At 49.8% G+C, this 14,217-nt stretch overlaps 1 protein-coding gene across 1 annotated transcript in view; it reads right to left on the bottom strand.

Annotated features, from left to right (window-relative positions):
• The window catches only part of pltp (phospholipid transfer protein), a 188,980-nt gene that overhangs the window by 23,936 nt on the left and 150,827 nt on the right, over positions 1 to 14,217 (bottom strand). The gene's annotated exons all lie outside the window — the stretch shown is intronic.

The following is a 14,217-nucleotide window of genomic DNA, read 5'->3' as shown; positions in this document are numbered from 1 at the left end:
GATGGATGGATGGATGGATGGATGGATGGATGGATGGATGGATGGATGGATGGACAGACGGACGGACGGACGGATAGCCAACAGTAGGTTTTGTCAGCCTGGGCTTGAACTGCCTGACTCTCTGATCACATTCAGCAGGGAAGAACTTTTAAACCTCCAACTCTCCACTGCTAAAACTGTTGTATCGCTTTTTCTTGAACCGTAAAGGTTTACTTAGCTGTAACTTGGAGGAGCAGCAGCTCTCTATGGGCTCTGCCAGAGCAGACGATGGGGAACCAACCCAGAGCACTTGCTAAACTGCAACAGCAGGGATCTAGACCTGTGCTCCTGTCAAACCACCTGGCAAATGTCCACTCTCTGGCCAACAAGACGGACGGACTGGTGCTCCTCAGCAGAACAAATACTGACTTTTCCAGGGCATCTCAGTGACTTCTTCCAAGAAGAGGTCACTTAGATGAGTGATGAAACATCTCCCAATCCTTACTTGGATTATTGTGCGTGCATCAGGACACACGAACAGTTTCTTTCCACAGGCTGTCACTCAGATGACCACTTAACATTGTCATAATAAACCGAGGCACACTGTATATACTGTATAAAGTACGCAGTCCTACATATTCTGTCATGCCCGCCTACCTCATGTATATGAGTAACCTGCGGACATATTTATTCCAGCATCTTTGCACTCTGCACCACTGCACTATTGCCTTCCTGTTTCACCTGTATATAAACTTAGCACAAAAAGTAAGGAAATGTGTGTTTGGTAGATTATTTCTTTGTTGTAACAATGCTTCTGGGCAATAAAGCTTATATCAGGCAGCTGATGGTCAGCACCCGGGGTACCAGAAGTTCAAAACAAGAGTCAATAGCAACAGCAAAATAAGCTGTTTGGCATTGGCAGAGAAGATTTGGCAAATTTTTCATGGGCGCAACCCACATACTCAGCTCTGCTGCTCATCCCACAAATGCAGGTTCCTTACACATGTGGCGCCATTTAAAGGGAGATAAACAGGCTTTCCAACGGTATAAGATTTACTGCCAAGAAGCATTGTTACAACAAAGAAATAACCTACCAAACACACATTTCCTTACTTTTTGTGCTAAGTATGGTTATTCCTTGTATATATTCATGAAGATTGTTGTGCTGTTATAATATGTAAGTACACTGACAGCCACTAAACCCAAGTCAAATTCCATGTATGTGTAAACATACATGGCCAAATAAAAATAATTCTGATTCTGATGTGAACATAATTTCAAGTGTGGCGGTGCTAGCATCACAGCTAACTGACACTGACTGGTTTGGGTGCTCATGAATATTAAAATGTACAGCCATACCCAACAGAACAATGCATTAGGGCTTGTCAGTATGAATTGAATTTGACAGTAATCTTCGTAACTTTCAAGAATTTTTAACTTGAAATTTTAAAATTTAAAATTTGAATTATTTTTTTTTACATTTTTAATTCACTTTTCTGGAATAAAGGTGATGTGCAGAACTGTAGCAACTACAGAGGTATAAAGTTGATCAGCCACAGCATGAAGATATGGGAAAGAGTAATAGAAGCTAGGTTAAGAGGAGGAGAGGTGATGATCAGCAGCAGCAGTATGGTTTCATGCCACGAAAGAGCACCACAGATGTGATGTTTGCTTTGAGAATGTTGATGGAGAAGTATAGAGGAGGCCAGGAGGAGTTACATTGGGTCTTTGTAGATTTAGAGAAAGCATACGACAGGGTGCTGAGTTGCAGAGAAGTATGTAGGAGTGGTGCAGGATATGTATGAGGGCAGTGTGACAGTGGTGAGGTGTGCGGTTGGAATGACAGATGGGTTCAGGGTGGAGGTGGGAGTACATCAAGGATCGGCTCTGAGCCCTTTCTTGTTTGCAATGGTGATGGACAGGTTGACGGACGAGATCAGGCGGGAGTCTCCGTGGACTATGATGTTTGTGGATGACATTGTGATCTGTAGTGAGAGTAGGGTGCAGGTTGAGGAGGGCTTGAAGAGGTGGAGGTATGCACAAAAGTATTCATACCCCTTGAACTTTTCCACATTTTGTCACGTTACGACCACAAACATAAAAATATTTTATTGGAATTTTATGTGAAAGACCAACACAAAGTGGCACACAATTGTGAAGTACAAAGAAAATCATACATGATTTCAAATTTTTTTTACAAATACCAAACTTTAAAGTGCGGTGTGCAAAAGTATTCAGCCCCCTTTTCTCTGAGTGCAACCAATTGCCTTCAGAAGTTGCCTGATGATTGCCGAATGATCGAATGTTGATTTAATGACTAAATAGAGTCAACCTGGGTGTAATCTAATCTCAGTACAAATACAGCTGTTCTATGACGGCCTCAGAGGTTTGTTAAGAGAATATTGGGGAACAAACAGCATCATGAAGTCCAAGGAACACACCAGACAGTTCAGGGATAAAGTTGTGGGGAGGTTTAAAGCAGGGTTAGGCTATAAAAAGATTTCCCAAGCTTTGAACATCTCACGGAGCACTGTTCAATCCATCATCTGGAAATGGAGAGAGTATGGCACAACTGCAAACCTACCAAGACACGGCCGTCCACCTAAACTTACAGGCCGAACAAGGAGAGCACTGATCAGAGATGCAGCCAAGAGGCCCATGGTGACTCTGGACGAACTGCAGAGATCCACAGCTCAGGTGGGGGAATCTGTCCACAGGACAACTATTGGTCGTGCACTGCACAAATCTGGCCTTTATGGATGAGTGGCAAGAAGAAAGCCATTGTTAAAAGAAAACCATAAGAAGACCTGTTTGCAGTTTGCCAGAAGCCATGTGGGGGACACAACAAACATGTGGAAGAAGGTGCTCTGGTCAGATGTGACCAAAATTCAACTTTTTGGCCTAAATGCAAAACGCTATGTGTGGCGGAAAACTAACACTGCACATCACTCTGAACACACCACCACCCCCACTGTCAAACATGGTGGTGGCAGCATCATGCTATGGGGATGCTTCTCTTCAGCAGGGACAGGGAAGATGGTCAGAGTTGATGGGAAGATGGATGGAGCCAAATACAGGGCAATCTTGGAAGAAAACCTGTTGGAGTCTGCAAAAGACTTGAGACTGGGGCGGAGGTTCACCTTCCAGCAGGACAACGACCCTAAACATAAAGCCAGGGCTACAATGGACTGGTTTAAAACAAAACATATTCATGTGTTAGAATGGCCCAGTCAAAGTCCAGACCTAAATCCAATCGAGAATCTGTGGCAAGATCTGAAAACTGCCATTCACAAACGCTCTCCATCTAATCTGACTGAGCTTGAGCTGTTTTGCAAAGAAGAATGGGCAAACATTTCAGTCTCTAGATGTGCAAAGCTGGTAGAGACATACCCCAAAAGACTTGCAGCTGTAATTGCAGCAAAAGGCGGTTCCACAGAGTATTGACTCAGGGGGCTGAATACTTTTGCACACTGCACTTTTCAGTTTTTTATTTGTAAAACATTTTAAAATCATGTATAATTTTCTTTCTACTTCACAATTGTGTGCCACTTTGTGTTGGTCTTTCACATAAAATTCCAATAAAATATATTTATGTTTGTGGTCGAAACGTGACTAAATGTGGAAAAGTTCAAGGGGTATGAATACTTTTGCAAGCCACTGTATATGCGTGAATGAGAGGGAGGACAGTGGAATGGACAGGATGCAAGGAGTAGAGGTGATGAAGGCATTTGAGTTTAAATACTTGGGGTCAACTGTCCAAAGTAACGGGGAGTGCAGTAGAGAGGTGAAGAAGAGAGTGCAGGCAGGGTGGAGTGGGAGGAGAAGAGTGTCAGGAGTGATGTGTGACACAAGGGTACCAGCAAGAGTTTAAAGGGAAAGTTTACAAGATGGTTGTGAGACCAGCTATGTTGTATGGGTTGGAGACAGTTGCACTGACGAAAAGACAGGAGGAGGAGCTGGAGGTGGCAGAGATGAAGATGATAAGATTTTCATTGGGAGTGATGAAGAAGGACAGGATTAGGAACGATTATATTAGAGGGACAGCTCAGGTTGGACGGTTTGGAGACAAAGCAAGAGAGGCAAGGTTGAGATGGTGTGGACATGTGTGGAGGAGAGATGCTGGGTATACTGGGAGAAGGATGCTGAATATGGAGCTGCCAGGAAAGAGGAGAAGAGGAAGGCCATAGAGGAGGTTTATGGATGTGGTGAGGGAGGACATGCGGGTGGCTAGTGTGACAGAGGAAGACGCAGAGGACAGGAAGAAATGGAAACTGGTGATCTGCTGTGGCGCCCCCTAACGAGAGCAGCCGAAAGTAGTAGCAGCAGCAGCAGCAGTAGTAGTAGTAGCAGCAGTAGTAGTAGTAGTAGTAGTAGTAGTAGTAGTAGTATGTAACTGCTTTATCATTTACAATGGCTTTATTTTCCAGTTAAATTAACGGATGTTTGTTCATATTCACGATTGTGTAGTGGTTATGGGGATACATAATTCCCCTTATTGAGCTAGTAGGAACGTTAGTTTACAGCTGCTGTTTTCTCGGTTCGGGTTTGCAGTGACACACTTCCGCTGCGCGGGTTTGTGTTGTTGTTGTAATGGTGGAAGATATAAATGGTGCACGTTGTGTAGCCGAAAGAGAAAGTTTTCCCGACTCCTGCTTGAGCTCCTCTACACTGGTGACCCCGACGTTTGTCTCTTGGTAGTTATCAGAGACAATCTTTCGAACGAACATGGTTGACGAAATCACCGCGGTTTCTCTCAAACTGCCAGAGTTCTGGGAGTCATCGGCAACGACATGGTTCGCCCAGGCGGAAGCGCAGTTTGCTATCCGCAAAATAACGAATGATGCTACTAAATACTACTACGTGGTATCGGCGCTTGGGGGTTGGACTGCAACTAGAGTGGTGAGTCTCCTTACAAATCCTCCGGCGGCAGACAAATACAAGGGGCTCAAAGACCACCTCTTGAAGATTTTTGAACTGTCCGACGCCGAGATGGCCCACCGTCTGTTTTCTCTGCAAGGCTTGGGTGATAGCAAGCCATCCGAGCTCATGGACAAGATGCTGAATCTGCTGGGACCAGCGCACACACCTGATTTCCTCTTTGTCCAACAGTTTCTGGGACACCTGCCTGCTCAGGTGTGGGCCGCTTTGGCTAACTTCAGCATTACCGATTGCCGCAAGCTAGCTGAAGAAGCTGACAAGTTCTTCCTGGCCAGCCAACAGCAGCACTGCGCGTCCGCGCTCACCCCTGCCCATCCCCACACACCACCACCTGGTGACTCCATGGTGGTCGCCGCGGCAACCCCCGGTCGGAGACAGGAGCCCGGCCTGTGCTTTTACCATGCAAAGTTCGGGGCCAAGGCAAAAAAGTGCACCTCCCCGTACAATCTCAGCTCGTCAGGAAACGCCAAGGCCGGCGCTCACTAGTGGCCATGAGCGTCGGCGTGGAGGACTACAGGCTACTTTTCCTGCGAGACTCCATCTCGGGGCGGGGTTTCCTATGCGACACTGGGGCGCAGAGGAGTGTCGTACCTGCATCGAGGGTGGACGCCCTGTCGGGCGCTCATGGCCCTCCCATGGAAGCTGCTAACGGCAGCTCTATCCGTACGTACGGCACGAGGCACACTGACATGTGTTTTAACGGACAGCGGTTCAGCTGGGATGTTGTCACCGCCGACGTGGCATTTCCCCTCCTCGGTGCAGATTTCCTTTGTGCTCATGGGCTGCTGGTGGACGTCAGGAATAGACGCCTGATTGACGCCGTCACCTTCGCTTCACATGCGTGTACATTCAGCGATACAGGCTCCGTCAGGCTGTCCAGCATGCTCTCCAATGAGGACGTGTTTCTCCATCTTCTCTCTGAGTTCCCTGACCTCACTCAGCCCACATTCTCGTCATCTATGACCAAACATGGGGTTGAGCACCACACCAGCTCGGCGCCTCGACCCGACCAAGCTCTCTGTCGCCAAGGCGGAGTTTGAGAACATGGAGCGCCTCAGCATCATCCGTCGCTCCAGCAGCCCATGGGCTTCACCCCTCCACATAGTGCCTAAGCCTGGCGGTGGGTGGCGTCCATGTGGTGACTACCGTCGGCTCAATAACGCAACAACACCGGACCACTACCCGGTCCCTCACATCCAAGATTTCTCTGCCCACCTGGCTAGGAAAGTGATCTTGTCCAAGGTGGACCTCGTCCGTGGATACCACCAGGTGCCCATCCATCCCGCTGATGTCCCCAAAACGGCTGTGACAACTCTGTTCGGACTGTTCGAGTTCCTGCGCATGCCATTTGGGCTCAAGAACGCTGCGCAGTCCTTCCAACGCCTCATGGACTCAGTGTTGCGGGACCTGCCTTTCCTCTTTGTGTACCTGGATGACATCCTGGTCGCTAGCGCCTCCGTGTCTGAGCACTTGTCCCACCTCAGAGCCCTTTTCAAGAGGCTCAGCCTGCACGGGTTGATAGTTCACCCGGCCAAATGCCAGTTTGGTCTGAGCACCATCGACTTCCTGGGCCACCAGGTCACCAAGGACGGGGCGGCCCCCCTTCCATCTAAGGTGGAGGCCGTCGCAGACTATCCACGCCAACACACGGCCCAGTCCCTCCAGGAGTTCATTGGCATGGTGTCCTTCTACCGCCGGTTCATCCCCCGGGCTGCCGATCTCCTCCGCCCCCTATATGAGGCTCTGAAGGGCACAGCCCCCAAACACGCCGTGGACTGGTCTGCAGAGAGGGACAAGGCTTTTAAGGATGTGAAGGCCGCCCTGGCTGACGCGGCGATGCTGGCACACCCTGTGTCTGGAGCTCCCATCGCCATCACGACGGATGCTTCGGACTACGCTGTCGGCGCGGTTTACGAGCAGTGGGTGAGCGGCGCGTGGCAGCCGCTTGCTTTCTTCAGCCGGCAGTTGAACCTGAGAGAGCGCAAATACAGCAGCTTTGATCGTGAGCTGCTTGGCCTTTTCCTCGCTGTTAGGCACTTCCGTTTCCTGCTGGAGGGCCGTCAGTTCACGGCTTTCGTCGATCACAAACCGCTGGTGTTCGCGGTGGCCAAGGTGGCAGAGCCCTGGTCAGCCCACCAGCAGCGACAGTTGGCCTACATCTCTGAGTTTACCACAGACGTGAGGCATGTCGCTGGGAAGTCCAACCCGGTCGCCGACTGTCTCTCCCAGGCCATCGCTGGTGCCACCCATTTGGGACTCGACTACAGCCAGATGGCGGCTGACCAGGCCGCCGACCCAGGAGTGCAGGCATGCAGGACCGCCGACACAGGGCTGCAGTTGGAAGATGTGGCTTTCGACGACGCCGGCGCCACGCTCCTGTGCGACGTCTCTACGGGTCAGCTCCAACCCATCGTTCTGACGGCTTGGAGGCGGCGGGTCTTCGACGCAGTCCATGGGCTGTCTCACCCTGGCAGAAAGCCTTCACAGAGGTTGGTGGTGGCAAAGTTTGTCTGGCATGGACTCAAAAAGGATGTGAGGGACTGGGCTGACACCTGTGTGGAGTACCAACGCTCCAAAGTGCTCCGGCACGTCAAAGCGCCCCTGATACCTTTCACGGTACCTGAGAGGAGGTTCGACCACGTGAATGTGGACCTGGTAGGCCCCCTACCCCCCTCCTGTGGTTTCACATACCTGCTCACCATGGTCGACAGGACCACGTGATGGCCAGAGGCCATCCCGCTTTCGTCCACGACAGTGCCTGAGGTTGCCCGAGCGTTCATCGGAACCTGGGTCGCCCGCTTTGATATCCCGTCTGACCTCTCCTCGGACAGAGGGCCGCAATTCACGTCAGCGCTCTGGGAGGAGATCGCCCCGGGTTTAGGGGTGAGGCTCCATCGCACCACAGCGTATCACCTTCACTCTAATGGATTGGTTGAGAGGTTCCATCGCTCGATGAAGGCCGCATTGCGGGCTACCCTCAAGGACGACCGCTGGGTCGACAAACTGCCTTGGGTCATGCTTGGGCTCAGGACGGCCCCCAAGGAGGACCTCCAGTCCTCATCCGCCGAACTGGTCTATGGACAGCCACTTCGGGTCCCGGGGGATTTCCTTCCCACCGCCACAGCTCCCTGGTCCGCCAGCTGCCAACGGACTGCGCTGCAGGAGGAAGCCAGGGCTTCTGCACCGGTCCCCACTTCTCAGCATGGCGGCTCTCAGTCCTATGTCCCCACGGAGCTGCGGTCGGCGGAGTATGTTTTCATCCGCCACGACGCGCACCGCGGTCCCCTGCAGCCACCCTACGGCGGCCCATTTCGGGTACGGGACACTGGAGATAAGCACTTTGTGGTGGAGGTTGGCAGCAGGCTGGAGCGGGTTTCTGTGGACCGCCTCAAGCCTGCTCACCTGGACTTAGACCGCCCTGTTGGTCTTGCCCTGCCCCCCTCCCCCGGCGAGCCGCCCCCTGCTTTCCCAGTCCCTCCCTTTCCCCGGTCCAGCTGTGAGGACTCTGCTGCTTTGCCTGCGGTTAACCAGCCCCCAGCTCCTGTTCAGCGGAGCCGTTGGGGCAGAGAGATCCGCCCCCCTCGCCACACTGACTTTTCGTATTAAGGCGAATTCTGGGGGGACGTGTGTAGTGGTTATGGGGATACATAATTCCCCTTGTTGAGCTAGTAGGAACGTTAGTTTACAGCTGCTGTTTTCTCGGTTCGGGTTTACGGTGGTGCACTTCCGCTGCGCGGGTCTTTGTTGTTGTTGGAATGGTGGAAGGAATAAATGGTGCACGTTGTGTAGCCGAAAGAGAAAGTTGTAATGACTCCTGCTTGAGCTCCTCTACAATTGTAAACATTAGGCACCAAGTCAGCAAAGCCATTAGCTGCTGTAAAGTATTTTCAGGCATTTAGGTGATACTTTCTAGCAAACAAGCCAACTGTCACAGAGTTATAGCTATTTTCCTTTTAAGCCATGGCTTCTTCAAAATTTATTGGACAATATTTTCAAAACAGAAAAAGGTCTTAAAACTCTGCAAACATTTTAAAGAGCTCAGTCCAATCATAGTTCTGACCAAGTTCCATAATCTCTCAGGACCTAACGTGGGAATCCAACATAGACACAATCATCAAACAGGCCCAGAAAGTACATCCTCTGATGTACTTTCTCTGCCACCTCAAGAAGGTCAACCTGCCTCAGGAAGTGTTGAGTCAGTTCTACACTACAATAACCTAGTTTGTCCTCTGCACATCCATCACTGTCTGGTTTGGACCGGCCACCACAGAACAGGGACAGACTACAATGGAGAGTTAAGTCTGCACAGAAAATAATCGGTGCCAACCTGCCCTCCATTCAGGACTTATAGACGTGTTCCCTTATCCCTTATGTACATGCACCAAATGTGCGTGGGCAGATTGTGAGGCAAAAGGGGGCCACGAGTCTTGTGTTTGTAAACATTACTATGTTCATTTCGGAGAGGTCATCACGGAGAAATGGATTTAAAACGGTACGAAACGCCTCACAGCTGTTGTGCTGTCGGTTGTACAAATTGTAAAGATGGTCAAAACAAACATCTGCATTTTTATGGCATGCCGAAAGGGAAAAGTCCAATTGAAAAACGAAGAAGACAGACGTGGATTCATGAGATCCATCGGGAGGACTGGAAGACGTGGTCAGAAGAGCAAGTACCAAACGTGAAAATTTGCGGAGGACATTTGATATCGGGTATGTATCCGTTTCTTACACAAAGAAGTGTTGTGGTGAAGTAACAGCTCTACATGTGATGCTGTCCTAGTAGAGCAACTGCCACACCACAGTGTGAGTTGTTAATGCCGAGCCTTCCTCAAGTCTGACAACGAGTCCATCAGCTTTCTTGTGTCCTGCTGTTTGAGGTCATAACTTGACTCAAGCTCGATCTCATAACCATACAAACAAACTGCGAGGGCTTACCTTTGATTTGATGACAGCACTTGTTTTCCTTCGATGACGGATGGTGAAAGCAGTCTTGGACATGTCCACCAACAAAGTAACCGTGTGCTTCGAGAGACTTGTCTGATTCTTTGGTAAGTATACTTGGTGTGTCTCTGCTCAGAAACATGCCATCAAAGAGCAGGACAAACAGAAGAAACTTGCAGACAAGTGGGAAGCAGCAGGGTATACAGTCATGTACAAAACCCCACAGACACACATACAGGTTGGAAGATCGTTTGTTTGTTTGTTTTTTGTTTTTGTTTTTTTATTTTGAGATACTTTATTGATCCCTGTGGGGGAATTCTATCTCAGCATGTAACCCATCCTAGCTGTGTAGCTAGCAGCAGCAGGCAGCCACCATGCAGCGCCTGTGGAGCAACTCCAGTTGGTCTTGCCATGCCTCGGTCAGGGACACAGACAGGAGTATTAACCCTAACATGCATGTCTTTTTGATGGTGGGGGAAACCGGAGCACCCGGAGAAAACCCACCACAGACACGAGGAGAATATGCAAACTCAACACAGAGTACGATCTGGGATGACCTCCAAGGTTGGACAACCCAGAGGTTCGAACCCAGGACCTTATCCTGGATATCAGTTTCCATCCCATAGAGTCTGCTGATGGAGACATGACCAAAACTCAGAGCATTCTTGATGATTCAGAGGATGAGTCTCATACGGTGGATCTCATCAAGTCTTTAGAGGAGCAGGATTCAGAAGACAGGTCAAGTGCTTGGCTATTGAGTGGAACATGAGACACTATCTGTCAAATCCTAGGATGATGGTGATACAGAACAGAAAAAACAATGTCAGATAGAGGCTGAAGTCCACAGCAGAAAACCATGAGAAAAAGACTGTGTAACAGACTCCCTCAGACATTGATGGTCTCACAGACTGACAGTTTATCTGCAGCACCAGCAGTTGACAGAGACCATGACCCAGCTGTTACTCCAGACACAGTACCAACAGCTTACAAAGACCAGAACCGAGACAGCCAAGCACACACACTACAATACACACAAGGTGTAGTCAGGTCAGGTACTGGTAGGGTTGTTCAGAAGGACAACCGTCTGGTAGAGACCATGGCTCAGAAGCCATTCAGCATTCAGTACTGCCTCCTGCCTCTTCATCACAACAACCAACACAGATCCTTAATAAAGGACCAGAGACGCAGTACTGCCTCCTGCCTCTTCTTCACAACAACCAACACAGATCCTTAATAAAGGACCAGAGACCCAGAACTGCCCCCTGCCTCTTCATCACAACAACCAACACAGATCCTTAGTAAAGGACCAGAGACCCAGTACTGGCCCTGCCACTTTATCACAACAAAGAAAACAGATCCTTAATAAGGGAGCAGAGACCCAGTACTGCCCCCTGCATCTTCATCACAGCAACCAACACAGATCCTTATTAAAGCACCAGACACCCAGTACTGCCTCCTGCCTCTTGATCACAGCAACCAACACAGATCCTTCTTAAAGGACCAGAGACCCAGTACTGCCCCCTGCCCCTTCATCATTACATTACATTAAATATCATTATAGTCATTTAGCCGACACTTTTATCCAAAGCAACTTACAATAAGTGCATTTAAAGTAAGAAATCAGGAGAACTACTAGTCATCAGAGTTCATAAGTGCATCTAAGCAAGCATCTAAGAGCAAAACCAGTGCTAAAGTAAAAGCGCAAGAAAGAGATTTTGTTTTTTTAAATGAGTGAATACAATAAGTGGTAAGAACAAGTAACAGGGTAGTAGTTCTTGAAGAGGTGAGTTTTCGACCTGCGCCGAAAATGGGCAGCAACTCCGCTGTCCTGACATCAGTGGGGAGTTCATTCCACCACTGTGGGGCCAGGACAGAAAAGAGCCGTGACCGGGTCGATCGGAAGCGGGGGCCTCTGAGCGACGGGGAAACCAGGTGTCCCGAGACAGCAGAGCGAAGTGGTCGGGCGGGAGTGTAGGGCTTGACCATGGCCTGGAGAAAGGAAGGATCTGTTCTTTTCACTGCCCTATAGGCTAGCAACAGAGTCTTAAACTGGATGCGAGCAGCTACTGAGAGCCAGTGTACGGACATGAGAAGGGGAGTTGTGTGGGAGAACTTAGGGCAGTTGAACACCAGACGAGCTGCACCTTTCTGAACAAGCTCCAGACGTCTGAGGGGAGGAGGGAGTTGTCGTAGTTAAGCCGGGAGATGACCAGAGCCTGGATGAGCACCTGTGCCAGCTCATCGGTGAGGAATGGGCGAATCCTCCTGATGTTATAGAGGAGAAATCTGTAGGCGTGAGCAACCGATGCAACGTTTGCAGCAAACGACAGTTGGTCGTCCAGGATCACCCCCAGATTCCTCACAGTCCGAGTTGGCGTCACCACAGTGTTGTCAATGGTGATGGCCAGGTCTCAGCGCGGGCAACCTTTCCCCGGGAGGAACATCAGTTCCATCTTGTCCATTGAGCTTCAGGTGGTGTGTTGCAATCCACTCCGAGATGTCAGTCAAGCACACAGCAATGCGTGTCTCTACTTGTGTGTCAGAGGGAGGAAAGGACAAGATCAGCTGGGTGTCATCGGCATAACAATGGTAAGAGAAGTCATGCAAGCGAATAACAGAACCCAGGGATGTCGTGTACAGGGAGAAAAGGAGAGGACCAGAAACGAACCCTGTGGAACACCTGTAGTCAGTCTGCAAGGCTCCAACACAGATCCCCTCAATGTCACCTGGTAGGAGCGACTCGTCAGGTAGGATGCAAACATTGAGAGTGCAGAGCCTGTGACACCCAGCCCCTCAAGGGAAGAGAGGAGGATCTGGTGGTTCACTGTGTCGAACGCAGCTGACAGGTCCAGGAGTATCAGGACAGAGGAGAGAGAGTTTGCTCTTGTAGACTGCAGCGATTCTGTCACTGCAAGGAGGGCCATCTCTGTCGAGTGACTCACCTTGAACCCAGACTGGTTGGGGTCCAGGAGGTTGTTCTGGTGGAGGTACAAAGAAAGTTGTTAAAGACAGCATGTTCGAAAGTTTTGGATGGAAAGCATAGAAGGGAAACCGGTCTGTAGTTTTTTACGTTAGAGGGGTTAAGTGATGGTTTCTTGAGAAAGGGGGTGACTCTAGCGGTCTTGAAAGCAGATGGAAAGCATCCTGCATGGACGGAGGGATTGATGAGTTGGGTTAGAAAGGGAAAGAGTTCAGGTGTTATAGACTGAAGAGGGAAGGGGACCGGGTCAAGGGAGCATGTGGTGGGCCGACTGGATGTGATGAGGTTGAGGACCTCGTCAGGGGAGAGGGGAGTGAGGTTGGATAGGGTGGGACGTGGAGAGGTGAGGGAGGGTGCAGAGGGTGGGATAGTGCAAGGAGCACTAACCAGGTGGTGAGAAAAGAAGTATCTGATGTCGTTTACCTTCTTGTCAAAGAAGTTAGCGAAGTCATCAGGAAAAAGGGAGGAAGTAGGAGGAGGAGGTGGGGGTTGAAGAAGTGTAGAGAAGGTTTCAAAGAGTTTCTTAGGATTAGAGGCAGAGGATAGGATTTTAGAGCCATAGAAGGCAGCGTTAGCAGCAGAAAGGGAGGAGGAGAAAGTGGAAAGAAGAGATCGGAAGTTGAGAAGGTCCTCTGGGAGTTCGCCTTTTCTCCATTTGCGCTCTGCCACTCTTAGGCTCTGTTTGTCAGTATGTACTGAGTCAGACAGCCAAGGGGCAGGTGGAGTTGGGCGTGCAGACCTGGAAGCGAGGGGACAGAGATTTTCCAGAGAAGAGGAGAGGGTAGAGAGAAGATCAGTAGCAGTGTCAGGGGGTAGGAGAGAGAAAGATTCAGGTGTAGGAAGGATAGAGGTAACAGAGGAAGAAAGATCAGTGGTGGAGAGAGAGCAGAGGTGTCTATGGGTGGAAACCATGTGGATAGGGGAAGGGGCTGAGAGGGGTGAAGAGAGGGAATGAGACTATGACATGAAATAGTGGTCAGAGAGCTGGAGGGGAGTAACAGAGTTTGGAAATAGGACAGTGTCTAGTAAAGATAAGGTCCAGCTGGTTGCCGGCCTTGTGGGTAGGAAGAGAGGGTGAGAGGTGAAGGTCAAAGGAGGAGAGGAAAGACAGAAGAGGATCTAGCTTGTTAGTGTGGATGTTGAAGTCACCGAGAAGGTTAAGTGCAGAGTCATCAACAGGGAAATGCGAGACAAGTGTGTCAAGCTCCTCCAGAAACTCACCAAGGGGGCCTGGTGGGCGGTACACAACCACGATGGTGAGTTTGACTGGGTAAGAGACAGTAACAGCATGAAATTCAAAAGAGGGTAGAGAAAATTGTGGAATGGAAACAAGAGAGTATTTCCATTTCAGAGAGATTACCAGGCCACCACCCCGCCTC

Source organism: Lampris incognitus, chromosome 2, assembly GCF_029633865.1.
Source record: "Lampris incognitus isolate fLamInc1 chromosome 2, fLamInc1.hap2, whole genome shotgun sequence".
Lineage (NCBI taxonomy): Eukaryota > Metazoa > Chordata > Actinopteri > Lampriformes > Lampridae > Lampris > Lampris incognitus.
The sequence above is the reverse complement of the archived record's forward strand: the minus strand, read 5'-3'. Positions and strand labels throughout refer to the sequence as shown.